At 35.2% G+C, this 26177-nt stretch overlaps 1 protein-coding gene and 1 pseudogene across 6 annotated transcripts in view; one reads left to right on the top strand and one right to left on the bottom strand.

Moving 5' to 3' along the window:
* The window catches only part of Brip1 (BRCA1 interacting DNA helicase 1), a 135810-nt gene that overhangs the window by 51017 nt on the left and 58616 nt on the right, over positions 1 to 26177 (bottom strand). The window lies entirely within an intron of this gene.
* On the top strand, positions 7344 to 8058 carry LOC109683192 (uracil-DNA glycosylase pseudogene; annotated as a pseudogene).

Below are 26177 nucleotides of genomic sequence, written 5' to 3'. Positions count from 1 at the left end.
CACACAGTAAGGGGTGAGTAAGTGTTAGCACTTGCTGCTGTCACCATTACTATCACCACTAACATTATTGCTCCTGATGGTGGCAGGACTAATGTTATTACCTAGTAATTTCAAAAGCAGAAAAAATTACTTCCCTTAAACTGGTTCTTCTTTTTTTTTGCAATGCTGGGAACTGAACACAGGATTCTACACATGCTAAACTTGTGTTCTACCATGGGAGCCATACCCCCAACCCCTAAAGCTGACAGATTTTAGGTTCTCTGCTTTACCTAAGGTGAAGTTCCTTAATATTTTAAAAAAATCCAGAGATTCTTTTTTTTTTTCAGTACTGAGATTTGAACTCAGGGCCTACATCTTGAGCCACTCCACCAGCCCTTTTTTGTGATGGGTTTTTTTTAGAGATAAGGTCTTGTGAACTGTTTTCCCGGGCTGGCTTCAAACAACGAGCCTCCTGATCTCTGCCTCCTGAGTAGCTAGGATTACAGGTGTGAGCCACTGTCATCAGGCCTTAGAGGTTCTAAGATCATTTTATTAACTGCCTACGCAGCTGAAGCCACTGTTTAAAAACCTGATCATCATTAATAAACCAAATTGAACAAATATATAAATAGACACTTGGTTAGAAAAAGTAGAGAACATACAGGTACATTCATTGACATAACCATTGGTTAAATTACAAAAGAAATTTAAACAACTTTAAAATAATCTTTATCATATTCAACACATAGTCTGATAATGGAATGTTAGATTAAAAATAAATAATACAAAATCAGTTAAAAAAAAAAAAACCAAAGAAGGCCAACACTAAAACTCATAATCTTGAAAAGATATGGATATGAATGGTAAGAAAGCATTCACAATTCAAAAATGCAGCAAAGATAATACTTAGAAAGGCACTTACAACTTGAAATACTTATTTTAAAAAATAAAAATAAAAGAATTAAGCATTCTTTTTAAGAAGTTAGAACATAAACTATAACAAAAACAAAGACGTAGAAGTTAGCAACAAAGGAGCTGAATAAACTAAAAAGACAAAAGTCAGTAATAGAGATTGTGATAATATAAGCTGAAGCTTAACTGTTTTACCTACTTGTTGTATGCCATGAATTATATACAATGTGGACCAGCTATTACAAGTAAAAAAAATACCTCAAATTCTCTAATGAACAGCAACTAATTAACTTTTAAAAGATGACTTATTTATTCAGTTTTACTCTTATCTATTTTTATAAATAAATTTCATCCCACTAATTAGTAAAATAACTCACTGCCATTTATTCAATAATCAAAGTTTCCCTGATAAAAGTTAGTAACATAACATGTTATGAGGTTGAAAAATATATAGGCCTGTCTCTTCTATTTGGAGTTCCTCATGAATTGACTATGAGAATTTGCTTTTTGAATATACCCTGTTTCTGAATCCAAGTCTCCCATCAAATCTTACAAAGTAGGAAAAACCTTATGACAGTGGTTTGTGGTAGCTCAGACCTGTAATCCCTATGCAGGAGGCTGAGGCAGGAGGATTGCAAGCTGGAGGCCAGCCTGGGCTATATAAATATAAATATGTATATTTATATAATGTGTATAAAGAGTCACATGGAGACTTCAATTGTAAGAAAAAGACTGCTATAGAATCGATAATGCATAGAATAATTTGTTAAATTGTTTAAACTTCTATATTGAATAGCCGGTTTAGAAAAGAGTAAAAGTATCTCAGGCATATATAAAACTAGATGAAATATCATGAATTCATATAATTATTGATACAATATAGGAATTTTGTCCAATGATACACTGATAAATAATAGTTCACCTTTGATTCCTTGACCTTAATATAACAACTTCTAACACTATAGGCCACAAATGTTTGAGACCTAGGCAAAAACTCTCATGCTACAATGGGGAAGATAATTACATTGATAACTTCGGGACATTTCATAATTAGATTAGAAGAAATCTATTTTAAAAATATGAGAAATAAAGCCGGGGCTGGTGTCTTATACCTGTAATCCTAGTTATTCTGGAGACAGAGATCAGATGGATTGTGATTCAAAGCCAGCTTGGGCAAATAGTTTGCAAGATCCTATCTTGAAAATACTCAATACAAAATAGGGCTGGCAGATGGCTCAAGCAGTAGAGTGCCTGCTTAGCAAGTGTGCGGCCCTCAATTCAAAACCCTAGCATCACCCTCCCAAAAAAATTTGAGAAATAACAAAGAATCTGTTCAATGTGCAAAATTTCTACTACATTTAAAAAGAAATACGATTTCAAGTAAATAAACAAACTGTACATCTCAAGGAACTAGAAGATAACAAAACACTTCAGCCTAAAGTTAGCTGAAGAAAGAAAATAACAAGGACTAGAGCAGAAATAATCACAATACAAAGTTGCAAAACTACTGAATAATGAAACTGAGAGTTGTTTTAAAAGATCAACAAAATTGATAAAATTTAACTAGACTAATTAAGAAAAAGCTAAGACAAAAATAAAACCCAAAATCATTTTACAAATGATGTCACAGAAATAAAAAAAGGAATTAAGAGATTACTCTGAACAGTAATATGCCAACAAACTGGATAACCTGGGAAGGAATGGATAAAATTCCTGGAAACATACAACTTACCAAGTCTGAGCCATTAAAAAATAAAAAACCTCAACAGGCCTATAACTTAAAAAAGAGATTGAATCAGTAGTAGTAAGTGACACAAGAAAGAAAAACCCAGGACCTGATGACCTCAATGCTGAAGACTTTTAGACATTTAAAAAGAACTACAACAAATACAAATTCCATACAAGCTATTAAAATCTCAATGAAATTTTTGCATAAATAGAAAGGCCATTATGAAACACAGATATTACATTCCTACCAACAATGCATAAGGATTCTACTTTCTTAACGTTCCTGCCAACACTTGTTGTTTTCGGTATGTTTGATAAGGGTCTCTGTAAGAAGTGTAAGGCAGTATCTCACTGTGGAACTGATTTGCATTTCCTCAATGACTAATGCTGTCGAGCATCTCTTCACATGTCTTAGCCATTTATATGTCACATTTGGAGAACTGTTTATGCAAATCCTTTACCCATTTCTCCATTGGATTGTTTTGGTTTGTTTTGCTGTTCAGTTGTAGTCGCTCCTTATATATTTTGGCTGCCAATGTGGTAATGACAAAATGAAATGAGATGGGAAAATAAACATCTTTACTTTCTCCTAACAATGTTTTGTAGTTTTCCATGTACAAGTCTTTTATCTCCTTAATACCTACTTATTTACTAAGTGACTTACTACTTAGTTTATTCCTAAGTGTTTTATTTTTGGGGGGAGGTGGGGGGGCTACTATAAATGGGATTGTTTTCCTAATTTCCTTTTTTAGATAGTTTGTTGCTAGAAATACAACTGATTTTTGAATGATGATTTTGTATTCTGCTACTTCACATAATTTGCTTATTAATCCTACCAGGTTTTTGAGTCTTTAGGGTTTTCTGTATGTAAAATTACATGGTGAGCTGGGCATTGGTGGCTTATGCCTGTACTCCTAGCTACTTGGGACGCTGAGATCCAGAGGACAGCAGTTCAAGGCCAGCCCAGGCAAACAGTTCACAAGACCCCATCTCCAAAATAACCAGATCAAAATGAACTGTTGATGTGCCTGAAGTGGTAGAGCATCCGCTTTGTAAGCATGAAGGCCTGAGTTCAAACCCCAGTGCCTACAAACAAACAAACAAAACACATTGGTGGGGTGCAAATTGGGAAAATTTTACTTTTTTCTTTCCATGTGGCTATCTTTTCTTTCTCTTTTTCCTTTTCTTTCCTTTTCTACCTCCTTTTCTTCCCTCCTTCCTTCCTTTTCTTAATTGCTTTAGCTGGGACTTCTAGTATTATGTTATAAGTAAGTGGTGAGAGCGGGTATATCTTTCCCTGTTCCTGATCTTAGAGAAAAATTTTCATTTTTTTTTAACTGTAGAATATTAGTTGGGAGCTTTGCAGGTGGGCCTTTGTTATGAGGTCATTTCCTTCTCACCCAAGTTCATAGAAAATTATTGGTTTTTTTTTTTAATCATGAAAGAGCATTGAGAGTCTTTTTTTTTTCATTTTTCCCTTCCCCCTCCTTTTCCCTCTCCCTCTCCCATTCTCTCCTGGAAATTAAACTTAGAGCCTCCCAAGCACTCTAACACTTGAGCTACACACACACAGCATCCCTCCCCCATTTTCCCCCTGAGATAAGGTCTCATTAATGTTGTCTGGGCTGGCCTCAAACTCTCCATTCTCCTGTATCTGTCTCCTGTGTAGCTGAGATTACAGGTGTATGGACAGCTGTCAGATGCTCTTTCTAAATCTACTGAGACAATACATGCGTTAAAGGAGTCTTTTCAAAACAGTACTAGGAACATTAGATAACCACATGCCAAAAAAATGGAGTTGGAGCTTGCCACAGAGGATGCAAAAATTAACTCAAAATTGATCAAAGACCTTAGTATAAAAGGTAAAAATATAAAACTTAAAAGAACATACAGGAAAAACATTATGACCTTGTATTTAGCAATGATTTCTTGGCTATGACACCAAAAGTGTAGCTAATAAAAGAAAAATATAGAATCAATCAGATTTCATCAAAATTAAGAAACTTTTACGAATGCTACAAATAAAGTAAAATAAAAATTCACTGAATTGGAGAAAAAGTATTTGCAAGGCATTTATCTGATAGATGATTCATATCTAGAACATCTAAAGAACCCCTATTACTGAATACCGACAACAAAACAAGCTGATTCAAGCATAGACAAAGGGCCTAAACAGATATTTTGACAAAGATATAAAAATGGCAAATTAGGACATGAAAAGATACTCAAGAGCCTTAGCCATTAGGGAAATGTAAATCAAAACCATAATGAGATCTCACTTCACACCATTAAGATGGTCATTATGCAAAAAATACGGGAAATCTTTGACAGGAGGCCACTTCATACTCTTTAAGATGGCTATTTTCAAAATGATAGGTAGCAAAAGGATATGGAGAAATTGGAACCACATACATTGCTACTGGTACAAATGCTGTGGAAAATAAATAGTATGGTGATTCCTCAAGTTAATAAACAGACAGGAGTACACCAAATGACCACAGCGGTATTATTCACAATAGCTAAAAAATAGGAACAATTCAAGTGTCCATCAACAAATGAATAAAATATATGATCTGTACAGAATGGATTATTCAACAGTAAAAAGGAATGAAATTCTGATCCATGCTACTACATAGATAAACCTTGAAAACATGCTGAATGAAAAAAAAAAAGCAATTCAAAAGTAAAAATTTTGTATGATTCCACAAAAGGTAGCTATTATAAACAAATTCGTAAGACAGGAACAAGAATGGGGTTATCAGGCCTTCCAGGAAGGGAGAATGAGGAGGTACTTACTGTTCAGTGGGCACAGTGTTTCTGACTAGGATACTTAAAAAATCTGGAAAAGGACAGTAGCGAGGGTTTTACAACACTGTGAATGAACTTAATGCCACTAACTTGCACACTTACAATGCAGTGAATTTAACAGCTTAAAATGTGAATCTTACATTATGTGTATTTTACTATGATTAAAAAATTTTTAAAAACACCATTCACACACACAAACTACACAGTACATGCATAAACCAGTTTCACATGTATCAACAAAGATGAATTACAAACCACAGAAGTTGAGCAAAAAAGCAAATACAATGAACAACATATATATTTAACCTATATAAAGTTCAAAAACAATGTATTTAAGAAAAAATACATAACTTAAAAAAAATAGTTTCTCTAGTTTTAGGGAATGTGATTGGGAAGGGGCACATTGAGATGTCTAATGTTGGAGCAATGTTCTATTTAAACAGGTGATGGATACTCATGTCCACTTTATTATTTAAAATATAAATATTACCCTTAAACATATTTTACAATTTAAAAAGATTAAATAACACTACTCTGGTATTAATATGAATGTGAGGAATATTAACACCACTCTTTAGGTGGTCTTAAATATATTTAGGCTACTAATAAAGTAATCTAGAGATAAAGGTGGCCTTAAGTAGTATAAAGAAAAACTATGCAAAACTTGAGAGAAAGGCAAAAAGATAGGTAGCACATTGCAAGTACAAGAAAAGGCCTAGTACAGCATTATCTAGGGAAACGCATTGAATTTACTGTTTACTATCAATTAAGGAAGGATCCAGACTTAGTGGAATTACATTTTAACTTGTGTATTTTTGTCCAGAGATATTCAAATCACTTATTCCATGAGAAAAGGTAATGCCGAAGGTCCATTAGTACATTGGGCCTATAGTACATTAATCAGTTTTGTAATCAGGTTAGCAATCTGATATTGTATTCCTTTATTAAACTGACTATAAAGTATATAACTCCTTAAACATTTTCTGAATTGGCTATGCCAACATGCTCATTCCCTCATTAATCAGTAAGTTTAATTAAACTCTTTGATAAATGTTCACTTTATATTTACAAGTAAACCAGTTTTACCTCTTTGAAAATTATACTGTGGAGAAAGAAAAGTGACTAGATTATAAAAGCATTTCAAATTAATAAGGTGGTTGAATTGGATATGACAGGAAAGGGAGAAAAAGGTTCATAGATGCCCCGCTGATATCTGATTATTCAGACATAGATTATAGCATCATTCACTTATATAGGCAACACTGGAAAAGGGCCAAAATTGGAAGGAAAGATTACAAGTTTGTTGCCTTTAAGATACCCAAATTGAAATGTTATCTGGCAGTTGAATGTATCAGTGTGGCTTGTAAGGAGAGATCAGAATTGAATTATAAATGGGGAAACCTATACAAAAGATGAAACTAAGAATGTGTAGAGTAGAAGGATGGATATAAAGAAACAGGCTCAGCAAGGAAACTTTACTTTCTCTATCACACCTAATCCATCAGCAAAATCCTGCCAGTATTACCTTCAAATTGTACCTAAGACTTCAAACATTTCTCACTATCTTCACTTACCACAATAACCCCAGTCACCACCATCTCTTTAGATTTTGCTGAACAGCTGCCTTGCTCTGTAGATTCCATTTTCCACATAGCAGCCAGCATAATCCTTTAAAAACTATGTCTAAAGCCTCTAATGGCTTCATATTGCACTTAGAATAAAATCTGGTCACCAACTGTGGATGGCAGGAGCCTGCCTAAATCTCGCTGGTCCACTGGCAGACTGAGCGAGTCTGCCCTCTCCTCCACTCTGGATGGTCAGTCAGAAGACCCTCTGCTCCTTCTCCTGGAGCCTGACTGGGAAACCACGTTCCTCCTGCCCTGAGATGGTGTGGCGGCTGGCTGTGGAAAGCAGCGATGCCAGGCCAAGAAGGCCTGGGCCAGGCCAGGCAGGACAAGTCCCACATGCCACCATATTCATCTCTGAACCCGGAGCAGCTGGTCTGCATCCAGAGGCACACAGCCACTGCCTGGCTCAGACTCAACATGCCCGTGGGCTTGGGTGGGAGGTGGAAGAAGCACCTCAGCGGGGAGTTAGGGAAAACATAAACATACTGTTTATCCATTCCCCACACTATCTTCACATGGACCCACGTGCAACGAGAGGTGAACTTTGTCATGTTGGAACAGGATTTCTGTCATGGACTCAGTTAAGCTCACAGGCTCTGCTTTAGTGTCCAAAGACCTATTCCATCTCTGCCTATTTTGGAATAAATTTATATCTGGCCATGGAGATTTATCTGAGTGGACAAGCAAGGTGTCCTTCTCAACTCCATCCTCACTGTCGGGGCCCACCCATCAAGCCAATTCTCAGAAGGAGAGTGGGTGGGGACAGTTCACCCTTGCAGTTGTCCTGGCTGAATCAGAACTTGAACAGCCTTGTCTTCTTGTTGTGGAGCTCTTATGCTCAGAAGGGCAGTGCTGCCCATAGGAAGAGGCATCATGTCCTACACACCACCCACCCTTCCCCATCATTAATCTACAAGGGCTCTTTGGATGTGGACATTTTTCTAAAGCCCACAAACTGCTGCACAAGTCTGGCAAGAAGCCTATGGGTTGGAAGGAGCTGTGAGGGCAGGAGTGGTCTGCTCCTGGGATGGTTTTGAGGAGCTGCTATTGAACTACTTTAGTTACAAGATAATTTAAATATTCCCTGTTCTTAAGTACTGTGGTAAGGAGAGAAGCTTCCAGAAAGTAGCTGAGAACCAGGCTACATGGAGGATAGCAGCTTTGTCTACCCAGAAACAGCAGGTCCCCTTGACCACATCTGTGTTTGAGCCCTCCCTGCCAGGCCAAGGCACAAGCACAGACAGCTTGGCCTAAAATTCACAAACTTCTTGCAAGAGAGATGAGGTCAAATACTCACTTGATTCTCTCCAGTTCATTTTCTTTTGTGGTTAAAGAGAAGATACACACCTTTTGGGCCTACCAAATGGTTTGGTGCCTGCTGCTACTTGTTTTTACCTGATAAGTTAGATTTTATAGGTTCTAGGGCATTGGGTTTTATTTAGAAAGGGCTCCTCCCTGGAGAAAGGTGAGAATGTTTTTCTGGAAATTGCAGATCAACTTCCTGGTTGTGGTAGAGGGGAGTGTTTAAACCTTCAGACAGGTAAGAGAAGATGTTGGGTCTTTGTCCTGTACTTCTGATACCTCCTGCAATAAGTGGCAGAAGATGACCTCAGAGGAGGAAGAGGGTTTTTTCATTTTAGTGGGGGTGTCATGGATATTTTCCAACTCTGTACAGAGTTGGAGTTTTAAAGGCAGCTCACACTGCTAAATGCTGTTTTAGATTTTTTTTGTTTTTGTGGTTCTTGGGATCCAACCCAAAGCTAGGTAAGCACTGTACCAGTGAACTACATCCAGCTCCACATGGTGTTTTTCATAGACTGACAGGATATTTTTTCTGCAACACTGGAGAATTTTAGTTTTTTTTTTTAATAAAATACTAATACAGATGCATATATATTTTTTTCAATCCTTTTTTAAGAGACAATCTACTGAGCTCTGAACTTCCATCCTGGATCTTGATAGAGAGGCTGTTTTGCTGTTAATGAGGTTAAAAGAGTGAACCCTGCTCCAGTTCAGCAATAAAAGATTGTCAAAATTAAAAAAAAAAAAAAGACTAAAATCTAAATCCTTACTGGTATGATTTTACCCCAACTTACAGCTCTGACTTCATCTACTACTTCCCTCACCTCACCACCACATTGTTAGAGCCACACCAGCTTCCTTGTTACTCAAACTAACCAGGCCCTCTCCTCCCTAAGGTCTTCTCTGCCTGAACATTCTCCCCAAAGACAGAATGGTTTGCTTCTTCCCTCTTCTCCTTTAGGTCTTTACTCAATGACACCTTCTGAGACAAGCCCTCCAAAAACACTCAATGAAAATTCTAAACCATCTCCTGCCATACCTCCAGAATTCTCCTTTCCCTTCCCTTGCTTTAGGTTTTACATAGCCCTTCTCATAATCTGACAGTTCTTTTGGGCTGTCATTTCAAAAAAATCACAGACTGCATAGCTTAAAAAACTGAAATTTATTTCTCACAGCTCTGGAGGATGGGAAATTCAAGATCAAGATATCAGCAAACTTGGTTTTTGGTGAGGGCTCTTCTCTCCCTGTCTTATAGATGGCCACCTTTTCTCCATGCCTGGCATGGCCTTTCCTTTGTTCTTAAGCAAAGAAGAAGAGAGAGCAAGGCAGCTCTCTGTATAAGGATATCCATCCCACCATATCAGGGCCCTACCCTCATGACCTCATTTAACTTTAATTATATCCTTAAGGCTTGATCTCCGAATAACTGGGTGTCAGGGCTTCAAAATATGAAATTCAGTGGAACAAAAACATTCACTCTATAACATCGTCTAACATATTAGTATCTTTCTGCCTCTTACCCCTGAAATATCAGAGGACAATAATTTTTGCATGTTTTGGTCACTGCTGACGGTCTCATGTAAACAGTACTTCACACATACAAAATGTTCAAGAATTACTTGGATGGATTCAATAAATGAACAAAAAAGGAAGGTCCAAAATAATGGAAAGTCAGAGAAAACAGGAGACGGAGGAAACAAAATGAGGTGCAAAAGAAGGTCAGGTGATGTGTTAAGATGACAACAAAGATGAAGGGGAAGGGGAAAGGGGAAGATCTTATTAAAAGACAAGAACACTGAGACTAGAGTCTTTGTGAGTTCCACGAACCTTCCCTCCCTCTTTTTTTTTTTTTTTTTAATCTAACTCACTTTTTCTCCTTTCTCTTTCCCTGGTCTCCCTCCAACTCCTCTTCTTCCTTTTTAAAGAGCAAAACTGAGAAGTAAAGGTTTAGAAAACATAACAGAATAAATAAGAGAGTAAATCTGAAGTACTACAAGTCACGAAAGGAAAAAGCCACAACTTGAAAGGGCTGACAAGGAAGTGGCATGTCTCCAGGTATATCCAGATTTTAGTTCAGGTGAAAAAATACAAGGAGCACTTTGAAAGGGAGGAAATATGGTGATTATGAGGCAATATTTACACAGAGTATAATGTGTTTGTTTTAGTCTCTTTTGTGAAGAATTTTTTAAAAGTACATTAAAAACTTTCTATTAAGAATTATACAGGGGCTACCTGCAAATTGGGAGGGTAGTTTTATAGGAAAAAAAAAGTACTGATTAATTTTAGTTAAACTGGTCAATAGCAAATTTTCAATTTCAGGTAACAAAATTTAGGTCTACAGCTTTTCCATTGTCATCACAGGTGACATTCAAATTGTACATTTATAATTTTAATTATTTTCCTCTTGCCAGAGAAATCACATGAATAACTAAACATACAAATAACTCAGGTGATTGTGAAAGTCCTCTTAAGTATCCTAACTACATACATAAAAATCAAATAAATGATAGTACGCTGACACAGAGCTGTCTCTCAGCCTTTAAGGCTTACTTACATACGTGAAAAATGTGAGGTATCTGATATAAATTATTTTACTTTAATAGCTCACAAAGAGAGCTAAATGACCCATAGCGATAGAGATTATTTAATTTCCCAATTGGTGATCACTTGGATTTGTTAACCTCAAAGACAGTTTTGTACAAAGTAAGATCTCACAGATTAAAGATACTTTGGAATGTCTGTGTGTTATCTGGACATTGTCATTTTACTTTTTAAAACTTCTTAAAACTAGTATTTCACTAGGGAGGCAATAAGTTAGAATGCAAACTAGTGGGGAAATCCTGCATTTGCTCAATGTCCACAGCTTTTACACAGTTCCAGATGTTCAGTACATTAATAATGCACTAACTCAAAGCCTCTTTTTGAAACTTGAGAAAGTGCAAATTGCATTAAGACCTCTTTGCCCTCATTAATGGTATTGTTACAATCCCAGTCCCCTGGAAAATGTTTTTTGGCATGTGTTTAACTTCATAATATTGCCATTTACTCACTTTAATAGCCAGTACTCAAGTCTTAATGCTTTTAATAGTCCTGCCTAAACAGACTACCATCTTTCATAATCTTATTCACATGATTTATTTCGTAGGTGAAACCTGTCATATTTGTCTACCTAAAGATGATTCTTCAGTGTTCATTTCATGAGGTATTAATAGCTGAGAAATGTCTACTTATCTCAGGTGGTATCTACCTACAGGTGGTACATGTTAGAAATAAAATACAATCTATTTTAAATACTAATAAAAGTGAAAAATAAATCATTAGTTTTTAAATAACATTTTAGTTACACTTAAATGGGTATGTTTTTAAAATTCTGTATTATTCAATCATATAATGAGGCCAAATATGAATTTTTACTGAAATACCTTACCATTTAGTTGTATCTTCCTTAGTACTTTCACCTCAAGAGGCTGAATTATGCCAGGGTGGTGGCGAATACCTGCAATTTCAGCACTCAGAAGGTGGAGGTAGGAGGATCATGAGTTCAAAGCCAGACTGGGCTACATAGCAAGTTCAAAGGCAACCTGGGTTACATACTGAAACCCGGTCTCCAAAAAAAAAAAAAAAAAAAAGCAAACCCAAATATAGCCACAATATTGTAATTTCATATATGTAACTTACATTTGCTGTAATATTTGAGAATATTCAATTTGAATATAAAACACAAACACCCAAATGGATGGGTAAAACTCTTTAATGTTAAAAATAAAGTTAGAGATCTGTAACACATTAAACAGATAGAGTACAGCACTTGAATATAAACATAGATCAAAACAGATGAAAGGACACTAATATTCACTATACACTATATATATATATGAGGTACCAAATATTCGAGATATACTAAGTATACCCGAAGTATACGAGAAACTCTATATTCCTTACAGCTTATTCAGTCACCCTTTGGTCACAACTACTCTGGTTCCATGTGTCCTCTGCCCAAAAAAGGCAAATAAAAACTCCATAGTGGCTCAGCAGATAAGCTTATGGACCAAAGCTGTGTCTCTGCCTTTCTCAATTAAAGCATGTATTATTAGCCTTGAAAACTCTGCACCTTCAGAGCATGGTAGTGTACATCTATAATCCCAACAACCAGGAGACTGAGGCAGGAAGATCATGAGCTTGAGGCATAATGAAAACTTAATCTAAAGCAAGTGTTGGGAGGTGTTGCCATATGAGAGGTGTGTTTAGGTCATGAGGGTGAAGACCTCATTAATCAATTAATGCCAATTATAAAAAGGCTTGAAGCTTCAAGTTCAATTTCTTGTTTTCTCTTGACCTCTTTCACTCTCTTGCCTTCCACCATAGCATGATGCAGCAAGAAGGCCTACACCACATAATGGCACAATGATATTGGACTTCCCAGTCTCTAGATGTGTCAGAAATTTCTTTATAATTACCAATCTGTAGCATTCTATTATAACAACATAAAATGGGCTAAGATAGGCCCCCCTGATAAAAATCATCTCTAGTCTTTATAAACACATCACCAGCAAGGAAAGCTGATATGATAGGAAGACAAGACATATGAACACTGCATAACCCAGGGTTTAGGTAATGTTGTCCTTCTATCCACTTGTAATCTATCCTAAATGTGTTAACCTGTATAATTCTTTCCCCTTGCTTCCTAGTATGTTTAAATTTAACTTAATAAGTGATGTGATTCAAGTACCTTCCTTTGGTCTGTTAGTTTCTTTGTCCCATAACCTCTGGGACATACTTGATTATTTGGAGGGCTGGGGGCATGGCTCAAGTGGTATAGTACCTGTCTAGTCCTGAGTTCAAACCCCACTACCACCAAGAGGACAGAAGCAAAAACAAAAAACCGAATGCACTAATCTGGATTCTGCTTGATAAAATTATATGGAGGCTATCATTGCATCAGGGTAACTTTTCTCCTGACAACACTCAAATCATTTAAATTAAAAAATGCCAATCTGAAACTGTCAACAAAAACAACAACAAAAAACCCAACAGTTGCTATTATGAAAATTAACTACAAAATTAAAGATTGTAACAAAGATACAATACCTGGAGCCCCCAAGTTTTTCTACCCCAATCATATTCGAAACAATTACTTTAATAAGAAAAAAGCATAGTTAATTAATCATAAGTTATTTTTAAACAATTTGCTTGGCATTTCCCAAAAAGCATGTTCTATATCTATCCTTTCATTCATGAAAAACATAGTTTAGAACCAAGGGGAGAATGAGAATTAATTCAGCTTCTACATTTACTTACTTGATCACTGCCTCTTTAAACCAGGTTACCTGGCCATTCTTGATTCTAGTTTAATCTTAACTTTCCTGCCCTTATTCTCCTTAGATATATAGGTTAAAAATTTAAACATCAATGTATTTTACAGAACTTTTTTGGGGAGTCAGAGATGGCACAAATGTACACGTTATTAATAGATGAGGGGTATGAACTACTATATACATGTACATATACACATAAAACAAAACTTACAAAAAAAACTTATTTAAATTTCTACTTTCCAGTTACCCAACTATTTTTCAGAATATTCAATCACCCACTTATTAAAGCAGCTTCTGAGCACACTCTTCAGAGTAGCTCTTATATTCTAAAGGATAATAATTTAACTCACAAGCCATAACAAACATGAAAAGCAAAGATAAATACAGATATACACAGATAAAAAATGATATATACAGATATAGGTATATGGATATATATGCAATCTGTTCTCAGTAAAAACAATTACAGATCAGGGATAGAGGCATAGTTCAAGTGGTAGAGCACCTGCCAAGCAAGCTCAAGGCCCTGAGTTTAAAACTCCAGAATTGCCTCTCCCCCCAAAAAATTACAGATCAAATTAGTATTTATGAGATCAACCATAATTCTATATTAACTTTAAGATGCTATTATCAAGGCAGCATAGACTAGAAAATCAAGTTCCAAGACAAATGTTTTCACTAATTAGACATATGACCTTGACCAAATCATTTTAATTGTCTACCAGAATGTAGTATATGCCCAACATATGTTTGTCAAATGAATAAATGAAGGAACAAATACATGAATGTCTATTGTTTAATAACAAAAGGAGAAGTTCTCAAGAACCACATATATCTAACCTCTGAGGATTGCACAACCTCCTACCACATTCCATGGCCCTCACCACCATGAAGATTCCTCTACTTAACATTGCAGAAAAGGCTCAACTGATTCCTTAAGGCAAATCTATCATCTATAGAAATGTCAACCATCTAAATAATAAAAAGTTTCTTAAATGTAGCAACTTAGTTTCTCCTTTAGATGTATATCACCCTATACCAAGATTAACTCAAAATGGATCAAGGATCTTAATATCAGACCCCAAACTCTTAAGTTGATACAAGAAAGAGTAGGAAATACTCTGGAGTTACTAGGTATAGGTAAGAACTTTCTCAATGAAACCCCAGCAGCACAGCAACTAAGAGATAGCATAGATAAATGGGACCTCATAAAACTAAAAAGCTTCTGTTCATCAAAAGAAATGGTCTCTAAACTGAAGAGAACACCCACAGAGTGGGAGAAAATATTTGCCAATTATACATCAGACAAAGGACTGATAACCAGAATATACAGGGAACTTAAAAAACTAAATTCTCCCAAAACTAATGAACCAATAAAGAAATGGGCATGTGAACTAAACAGAACTTTCTCAAAAGAAGAAATTCAAATGGCCAGAAAACACATGAAAAAATGCTCACCATCTCTAGCAATAAAGGAAATGCAAATTAAAACCACACTAAGATTCCACCTCACCCCTGTTAGAACAGCCATCATCAGCAACACCACCAACAACAGGTGTTGGCGAGGATGCGGGGAAAAAGGAACCCTCTTACACTGTTGGTGGGAATGTAGACTAGTACAACCACTCTGGAAAAAAATTTGGAGGCTACTTAAAAAGCTGGACATCGATCTACCATTTGATCCAGCAATACCACTCTTGGGGATATACCCAAAAGACTGTTACTCCAGAGGCACCTGCACATCCATGTTTATTGCGGCACTATTCACAATAGCCAAGTTATGGAAACAGCCAAGATGCCCCACCACTGATGAATGGATTAAGAAAATGTGGTATCTATACACAATGGAATTTTATGCAGCCATGAAGAAGAACGAAATGTTATCATTCGCTGGTAAATGGATGGAATTGGAGAACATCATTCTGAGTGAGGTTAGCCTGGCTCAAAAAACCAAAAATCGTATGTTCTCCCTCATATGTGGACATTAGATCAAGGGCAAACACAACAAGGGGATTGGACTATGAGCACATGATAAAAGCGAGAGCACACAAGGGAGGGGTGAGGATAGGTGAGACACCTAAAAAACTAGCTAGCATTTGTTGCCCTTAATGCAGAGAAACTAAAGCAGATACCTTAAAGCAACTGAGGCCAATAGGAAAAGGGGACCAGGTACTAGAGAAAAGGTTAGATCAAAAAGAATTAACCTAGAAGGTAACCCCCACGCACAGGAAATCAATGTGAGTCAATGCCCTGTATAGCTATCTTTATCTCAACCAGCAAAACCCCTTGTTCCTTCCTATTATTGCTTATACTCTCTCTACAACAAAATTAGAGATAAGGGCAAAATAGTTTCTGCTGGGTATTGAGGGGGGGAGCGGGAGGGGGTGGAGTGGGTGGTAAGGGAGGGGGTGGGGGCAGGGGGGAGAAATAAACCAAGCCTTGTATGCACATATGAATAATAAAAGAAAAATGAAAAAAAAAAAAACAAAAACAAAGTATGGAGTCCTGAGGACTAGCATAACCACATTACTAGTCACAGCTCTATCTATCTAAGAAATCTTGGCACAGACAGACCTAAGCAGCATGGCTGGGTAGAGTGCACATAGAACAACAGTATCAGACTGGGGAACCAAAGGGCGCCTGACTAGAGAACAACAGACCATGAGTTGGCAGAGGCCTGGGAGATGGAGGACAACACACATTACAAGGGGAGTGATTAGGGGTAGGGGATGGAGAGCTGGTATCTAGAAGCCATCATGGGAGCCTCTAAGTCTACGTTCCTGAGCTGAGGAACCAGCCAAGGGTTTCGAGCAGTCACTCTCAAAGCCTCCACACCAGGCTGCACTTACAGGACTAACCAGTTCAGACTTTAAAACAAATAAACAAACAACTGCAACATAGCTGCAATGGAAAGTAATGAAGAAAATGGTGATTATTTCTTTTCTTTTTCCTTTTTCTTTTTTTTTAGTAGCACTAGGGTTTGAATTCAGGGCCTGATGCTTGCTAGACAGGTGCTCTTACTGCTTGAGCCACTCTGCCGGCCCTGTTTTTTTCTTTCATGATTTTTCTTTTTGTGTATTAGTTTGGGTATTTTTGCTCTCTTTCACTTTATTTTTATTTCTGCTCTTTCTCCCCTTCCCTTTTTCTTTTTTACACTTGTTATATGTGAGTTGTAACACCCACCTTTCAATACTCAATCTTTAATCTTATCTTCTTACTTCCTCTCTTATTACCCTACTCCACTGCTACTTTCTTTCCATCTACAATCAGAGTAGTTCTCTCACTTCTATTTCTCCTCTTTCTATTCACCTATACACCTTCTTTGTCGGCTGTATTTTTAGCAAGTAGATCGTCAGATTGGTTTTCTTTTTTTTTCCTCTTTTCTCTTTGTCCTTTCTTTCTCAATACACCTTCAGCTAGATCTTTTCTCCCTATCTCATTCTACTTTCTCATTACCCCCTTCTATTAACCTTAGTCATCTCCCCTTCCAATCTTTATTTCTCTAAAGATACTAAAGCTGTGGTAGTAATTGTTCCTTATTAGGGACTGCTGTGTTCTCATGGTGGGTGTTGGTCAACTTAAGTGCTTCTGTAACTAAGCTTCTTCTCCACGAGTGGAACAGGGGACCAAACCCAGTGTCTTGAGCACAGTGGGGTGAAATGTTTGACTACTGAGCCATTACCCACCCCCAATTCTACTGACAAGAAAATACACCACGACCCAGCCACTACTCAATTTTGCCTTAACATTGTGAAAACTCTAACTGAAAGGTTATAGAAGAATAATACCTCCAATCAAAAATGCCCTCAGATGCATAAATCCCAATGTAGAAACACAACTAATATGAAAAAAAGACAATGTCTCCTCCAAAAGTCAATAATTCCACAATAAAGGATTTGAACAATAGTGAACTGTATGAAATTTCAAATAATGAACTCAGAAGAACACTGACAAGAACGGTCAACAAAATTAAAGAACCTGAATCATTCAAAAAGGATACAAATAAACAGCTGAATGGATTCAAAAAGAATTCAAATAAACAGTTGAAGTAAAAAGAGGAAAATGTAAGTTATGAAAGAGGAACTCAACAGAGATATAAAAATACTTTTTAAAAATCAAATTGAAATTCTGGAAATGAAAAACATCAATAATCCAAAAAAAAAATCTCAGTTGAAAGCCTTGCTAATAGAATAGAACAAATTGAAAACAGAATCTCAGGAATTGAAGATAAAGTAGAAGAATTAAACCAGTCAGACAAAGACAAATAAACAAAGAAAAATGCTAAGAAAATACAAACCAAACGTGCAAGATTTCTGGGACGCCAATAAAAGACCAAACCTATAAATCATATGTATAGCAGAAGGAGAACAAATACAAACTAAAGACATAAATAACATACTCAAAAAAAAAAAAAAAAACAGAAGAAAACTTCCCCAATCTTGAGAGGGTAATTCGGATACAGGCAAGATCAGAAAAGAAATACCTCCATAGTATAGTTAGAACACTAAATATTAAAAAAAAAAAAATATTCGATGCTGCAAGAGAGAAGTGATAAGTTACATATAAAAGCAAACCCATCAGAATAACATTTGATTTCTCAAAAGAAATTTTGAAAGCAAGGAGAGCATGGAACAATATATTCCAAGCCCTGAAAAAAAATAACTGTCAATCTAGACTATTGTGTTCAGCAAAGCTATTCTTCATAATTAAAGAAGAAATAAGGGAGGGGAAGATAAAGGAAAATGATGGAGGGGGTGAAATTAAGTTATGATGTATTTGATACATACTAAGAACTTTTGTAAATGCCACAATATACCTCCAGCACAATTAAAAAAAAAAAGAAAGAAAGAAAAATCTTCCACAATAAATGAAACCTAAAGGAATTCATGAACACTGAACCAGCATGCAGAAGATACTAAACAGAATCCAATACACGAGGAAAGTACAGGAAAGAATAAATCCCACTAGACAGGTAGATTACCAAATGAAGATTACAGAAGAAGCAAACATCACAAAAACAACAAAATGACAGGCATTACTACATACCTTTCAATAATAATACTGAATGTTAATGAACTCAATTCTCCAATTGAAAGACATAGAATAGTGGATTGGATTAAAAAAAAACAAACCCAACCATTTCAAACAGAAAGAAAATTACAGACCTATTTCCTTGATAAGCAAAGACCAAAAATTCTCAATAAAATATTTACAAACTGAATTCAATAGCACATTAAAAAGACCATAGCTTACCTCATAAGCTAAGCAGGGCTGGACCTTGTTAGGACTTAGTACTACGCTCCTTTGTCTAGACACCCACCATTTTCTCATCTTTAAATGGCATCCTAATAAACCTTTGCTTTCTCCTACTAAAAACAAAAAGATCATACAACATGGTCAAGTTGGTTTCATTCCAGTGGTGCAAGGATGGTTCAACAAACACAAACAAAATGAAGAATAAAAATCACATGATCATATCAGTAGATGATCAAAAGGGCAGAAAAATCCCTTGCCAAATTCAACATCCTTTCATGGTAAAAGCTCTGATAAAAAAAAATCATAATAGAAGGAATGTATCTCAACCTAATATAGGCTGTATATGACAAATATATAGCCAACACTGTATTAAACTGGAAAAAACTGAAATTTATTTCCTCTAAAGTCAGGAACATGAGAAAGGTGTACAATCTTCCTGCTCCTATTTAATATACTGGAATTCCTACCCAGAACAACAAAGCAGGAGAGAGAAAGAAAAGAAATTCAAATAGAGAAGGAAGAAGTAAATTATCCCTATTTGCAGATAGTACAATTCTATACTCAAAAGACCGTAAAGACTATACCAAAAACCTCCTAGATCTGATAAACACTTTCAGCAATGTAGCAGGATACAAAAACAACATAAAAAAAAAAATCAGTAGCTTTTCTATATACCAACAATGAATGGGCTGAGAAAGAAATCAGGAAAATAATTCTACTCACAATAGGCATGAGGGAAAACACCTAGGAATAAGCTTAACTAAGGAGGTGAAAGAGCTCTACAGTGAAAATTATAAAACCTTGAAGAAACAAAAGACATCAGAAGATGGAAAGACATCCCATTTTCATAGATCATTGGAATTAGTATTGTGAAAATGGCTACAGTACCAAAGCAATCTACAGATTTCATGCCATTCCCATCAACATCCCAATGTCCTTCTTCACAGAGATAGAAAAATCAACCCTAAAATTCATATGGAAACATAAAAGACCCCAAATAGCAAAAGTAATCTTGAGCAAAAAGAACAATGCTGGAAGTATCACAATACTGCCCTTCAAATTATACTAGAGTTATAGTAACAAAAACAGTGTGGAACTGGTACAAAAGCAGACACGTAGACCAAGAAATTAGAAGATTCATAAATAAACCCACACAGCTTCAGCCACTTGATTTGTGACAAAGGAGCCAAAAATACACATTGAGAAGACAGCCTCTTCAACAAATGGTGCTGGGAAATCTGGTTATCTAATGTCAGAAGACTGAAACTAGATCGCTAACACTCAACTCATACAAAAAAAAAAAAAAAAAAAAAAAAGATCAAAGACCTTAATGTAAGACCTGAAACTCTGAAGCTACTATGGGAAAACACTTGAACATGTAAGTAGAGGGAACAAATAATCCAATCAATAAATGGGCAAATGAATTTAATAGTCAGTTTTCAGAAGAACAATGGCTAACAAATACCTGAGATTATGTTCAATAGCCTTAGCCATAAAAGAAATGCAAAACAAAATTATACAATGATTCTATCTCACCCCAGTTAGGATGCCAATAATAAAGAAAATAAGTAACAGCTGGGAGGCCAGTGGCTCACACCTGTAATCTTAGCTTTGTAGGAGGCAGGGTCAGGAGGAGTGAGGTTCAAGGCCAGCCCAGGCAACAAAAGAGACACACTATCTCCAAAATATCCAACACAAAAAGGGCTGGTGGAGTAGCTCAAGTGGTAAAGCACCTGTTTACCAAGCGTGTGGAAGGAAGGCAGGAAGGAAAACAGCAACATGTTGGCAAGGATGCAGGTAAAAAGAGGCCTCATACACAGTTGGTGGGAATGTAAACTAGTGCAGCCACTATGGAAATCTAAAAACAGACCAATCTTAGGACTGTGCCATACTACTGTTGGGCATGTATCCAAAGGAGTATAACTCAACATACAAGAAAGATATTCATATTTATCACAGTACTATTGACAATAACCAAGCTTTGGTATTTGTCTAGTGTCCAACAACCAATGAATAAAGAAAATGTAGTAAATATACACAATGGAGTATTACTCAACCATAAAGAATGAAATTATTTCAAAAGTTTGCAGGAAAATGGATGGAACTGGAGATCATCATGTAGAGCAAGATAAGCCAAGCTCAAAATGGCAAATATCACATTTTTGCTCATATGTGAGATTTAGACCTAAAATAGTAATGATGTAAAAGGGAGACTGTTTGGGGGAGGGAAACAACAGGAGGGAGGAGGGGGAAGGGTGTCAGTACTGGGGAATAGACAGAATCAAAGTACATTACCTATACATATATAATATGAAGACAGTATAGTCAAATCCACTAAATACTGTTTGAAAAAAGGTGTGGAGGAGAGAGAGGAGGGGTAAATGAGTACAACAGAGGTGAACTTGTTCAAAGTACAATGTACTTAATTATGTAAATATCACAGTGAAACCCCTTATACAATTAATGTACACAGATTTAAAAAAAATAAAAACAGAATTTCAGCTGGGCATGGTGGCTCATGCCTGTTAATACCAGCTACTTGGGGTGTGGAGTTAGGAAGATTACAGTTTGTGGCCAGCCGCAGCAAAAATGTTAGTAAGATTCTATCTCAAAGAAGCCAGGTGTGGTAGCTTACACCTATAATCCCAGCTACGCAAGGGCATACACAGCAGGATTGCTGTCTGAGCCTGGGATAGGAGAGGTTTGCATGAAAACCTACCTAAAACAATAAATACAGTAAAAGGGGTTTGGTGGCATGGTTCAAGTAGTAGAGTCCTTAGCAAGCACAAAGACTTGAGTTTAAATCTAAGCAACATCAAAAAATTAACTAAAAACAGAATTTCATTGTTTTTTGTCTGTCATTTAAAAAATTTTAAATATTGTTCTTAATTATTTCTGGCTAATAATTTGCTTCAGCTGAACTCCTATATGACTAAACATTCTATATTTCATGAAGGTTAATTAGGAGATTGTTGAGAATGCAAACTATAACAAGGTTAATTCACCCCAAAACTCAAGGCATGTCAACTTGTATAAACAATTCTAAGCACTCATTTTACAACTGAATTTGTACTATATTCAGAGATTTTCATATCAAAAAGCTAATTTTTTCTATTTCTTATATAGAAACATCAGCTGACATAATGAAAAACAATGTATGAATTTATGCACTCTTGTCAAAGAGAAAGTGATAAAGATATTACCATTGGTATGACTAATATTGCTGAGGGATATAAAATTCAGCATAGTGCAGGGGCACATCGTGGGATGTAAAATATTACATTCCTTCCAGATAAACACACTTTTAATAAACTTTCAATAATATTTGCAATGTAACTTTTTGTCTTATTCGGGCTGACATTTCACTGCTGAATTCCTTTATGGACTAGCTGAGTGGCTCAAGTGGTAGAGCACCTGACTAGTAAGTGCAAGGCCCTGAGCTCAAACCCCAGTATCACCAAAAAAAAAGTTACTTTACTAAGTATAATAAAGTACACCTGTTTTAAGCTTAATGAGTTGTAAGAAATGCACCCAAGAAACTTCTCCCATAATCAAGATATAGAACATTTACAACATCCTACAAAGCTCCTTTGTGTCCTATGGGCTACACTGTTTCCACAAAATTCACAAGATAGAACCTAAATTCCTAATAATGCCAAATGTGACTGGAAATAAGGTCTTCTTAGTGTTCCTAATCCAATTTGACTAGTACGCTTATAAAAAAGAGGAAATTTGGAGATTTTTTTTCCTTTTTCCATTTTATATATATATATAATATATATATATATATATGCATATAATATAAATTATATTTACATTATAAATATATATTTATAATACAATATATACATATATTATATACTATGTATACACATGCTTATTATATATACGTAAATATATATGTATCTATATACATATATGATTATATATACATATATAAATATATGTGTATTTATATATACACACACATATATCTTCTTATTGGATTTTTTACACATTCTGGATATAAGTTCTTTGATATATGTATCTCAAATGTATTTTCCAAGATAGTGGCATGCTTTTTCATTTTCTTTGCAATGTCTATTGAAGAATAAAACTTTTGATTTTGGACAAGTCTATTTTATAACTCCTTTCTTTAAAAGCTTATGCTATTTGTACCTTCTCTAAAACAAAAGTCAAAATATATCCTTCTTTCTAAGTATCCTGTGGAACCTTTACAGTTTTAGCTTTTATATTTAGGTTTGTGATCAATTAGTAATTTTATATCAGGCTATGAAGTACTTAGCCCATATGGATATACAAGTGCTTCATGCAACATTTCTTGAAAAGACTGCCAATTCTCCATCAAACTACTGCAGCACCTTGTCAACAGCCTATTGACCACAGATACACAAATCAGTTTCCAGACTCTATCTTGTTCCATTGTTGTATATGCCTATGCTTTGGTCCATACCCAATTGTCTTGATTACTATGCTAAAATGGTAAATGCTGAAACAAGGTTTTTAAGTCCTCCAGCTTTGTTCTTATTTATTTTTTCTAAATTTCTTTTATAATCTATGTCAATTACATTTTATGTGAATTAAAAAATCAACATGTCAAGTTCTTTAAAAGTAAGGGCAGGAGGCATGATTCAAGTAGTATACACCTAGCAAGTATGAAGCACTAAGTTCAAAACCCAGTATTGCCAAAAACAACAAAATCAAAATCAGAAACAAAATTTTTACCGAGATTGGTTTAAACATACATATCAAGTTCAGAACAGACACTTTAACAAAACAGACTTATGAACATAATTCTCTGTATTTATATAGGTTTTATTTGTAGACTTTTTTTTTTTTTTTTTTGGTGTGACTGGGATTTAAACTCAGGACTTCACACTTGCCAAGTAGCAGGTGCTCTATTGCTTGACTTACAACACCAGTCCATTTTGCTCTAGTTATTATGCGCAGATGGGAGCTCAAGAGCTATGTGCCCTGGCTGGCCTCAAATCATGATCCTCACACTCTTGGCCTCTCAAGTAGTTAGGATTACAGATGTGAGCCACTGGCACCTGGCTTACATGTAGATTTTAATCAACATTTTGTACATTTCAGTGTTCAGGTCATGCATACCATAGACAAATTTTATGTTTTTATGCTATTCTAACTATCATTATTTTTATTTCCTACTTGTTTATTACTATTATAGACATACAATCTGTATTTACTGACCTCCTATAGACTCAGAGCTTACTATGTTCAGCTATTAATTCTAACAGCTTTTAATAAATTTCTTAGAATTTTCTAACTATACAAAAATGATGTCTGAAGTAAAACCAATTTTACTTCTTTCCAAATCTTTGTATCTTGCAATTATTTTTCTTCCTTACTGAATTGGATATAGTACAATGTTGAACAAAAGTAGTGAGAATGGACATCTGTATCGTATTTCTGAAAGAAGGCAAAAAAGCTTTCAGTCTAACGATGGTTAGGATGTTGTGTTTTTGATAAGAGCATTTTATCAGATTATTCTTTACTAAAAATTTAAACTATGTAAAATATTTTCTCTGTATTTTTAAAGGTGAATATGTACTTTTCCCCTTTATTCCATTGATTTGGTGAATTATACTGATTGACTTTTGAAAATAAAACTAATACTGACTTGAGATAAATTCACTGGGTTATGATGTACGATCCTTTTCATATATTAATGGATCAAACTGACTTGGTTTTTGGTAATCATTTTTGGACTTACATTTTGGTTTGTAATTTTTCTTCTTCTTTTTTTTTTTTTTTTTTAGTGGTAGTACTGGGATTTGAAGTCAGGGTCTCATGCTTGGTAGGCACACACTCTAACAGTTAAACAATTAGCCATACCCCAACCCTTATAATTTTGTTTTCTTATAATGCTCTTGTTTGGATTTGGTACCAGAAATATGCTTTGTCTGATGATGTAGGAAGTACTTCCTCTTCCCCTACTGTCTCAGTTTGTGTAGGATTGGTAGTTTTTCTTGGTAGAATTCACCAATGAGGGCAAATGAGCCTACACATTTCTTTGTTGAAGGATTGTAATTACTACTTCAACTTGCTCAATCGATATGTTATTTGAATTAATTCTTTTTGAGTCAATTTTGATTATCTGTGACTTTCAGGGAATTTATTTATTTCATATAAGTTGTTTAAATGCTGAGCATACAGGTTTTTTAAGTATCTCTTTATTATATTTATAGTGTCAACTGGATCTATAAAGATGTTCCCTTTTAATTTGTGGTATTATTAGGCCTTCTCTGTATTGGCTAGACTTAATTTTATTAATACATTTTCACAATGAGAATAATTCTTGGTTTCATTAATGAATTTCTATTATGTGACAGTTTTCTATTTTATTTTTATCTCTATTATGTCCTTCCTTCTACCCTCTACTTATTTTGTATTTACTTTCCATTTCTTTTTCTAGATTCCTAAGGTATAAGCAAAGATCATAGTTTTATATTGTTCCTAATAAGCATTAAAAGATAAATTTCTATCTAAGCACAACTTTAGCTGAATTTTATAAATGATATTTTGTTTCCATTTTTACTCAATTCAAGATATTTTAAGAAAAAATGGCTGTGAACTTCCCAAATTTGAAGAAAGTCATAAATCTACAAATTAGGAAGCTAATTTGTTTTGGATAAATCCAAAGCAAACCAAACCATGACACATAATTAAACTGTACAAAGGCAAAGAGACTCTTGAAATCAGCAAGAAAAAAGAAGCTTATCATAAAGGATCTTCAGTAAGATCATCAGCCAATTTCTCATCAGAAAGTTCGGAGGCCAGCAAGCAGACAGGTGATGTATTTAAAGTGCTAAGGGAAAAACTGTGAACTGAGAATTCTCTATCTGGCAAAACTGTCATTTGAAAATGAAGCTATGATACACCCAGAAAAGCTGAGCAAACTCATTATCTTAAATCTGCTCTATAAGAAATGCTAAAAGGAATCATTTTTTTTAATTAAAGGATTCTAGACAGTAACTTGAATCACTAGAAATACATGAAGATTACTAGTAAAGGTAAGTACATGAGCAAATATTACAGTTCATTGTAATTTTGGTTTATAACTCCATTTTGAAATTTTCTACAGGATTTAAATCTATGTTATTGGTATGTAATATATCCAATATATAATATAATCTATCAAACCTATGTTTCTGGGTATATAACATACATAGAAGAAATCTATAATATCAGCAACAAAAAGATACACAGGAGAGCTGTTTAGTAGTAT

Source organism: Castor canadensis, chromosome 11 (assembly GCF_047511655.1).
Source record: "Castor canadensis chromosome 11, mCasCan1.hap1v2, whole genome shotgun sequence".
Classification (NCBI taxonomy): Eukaryota; Metazoa; Chordata; class Mammalia; order Rodentia; family Castoridae; genus Castor; species Castor canadensis.
Note: the sequence above shows the minus strand (reverse complement) of the source record. Positions and strands in the feature narration are given on the sequence as shown.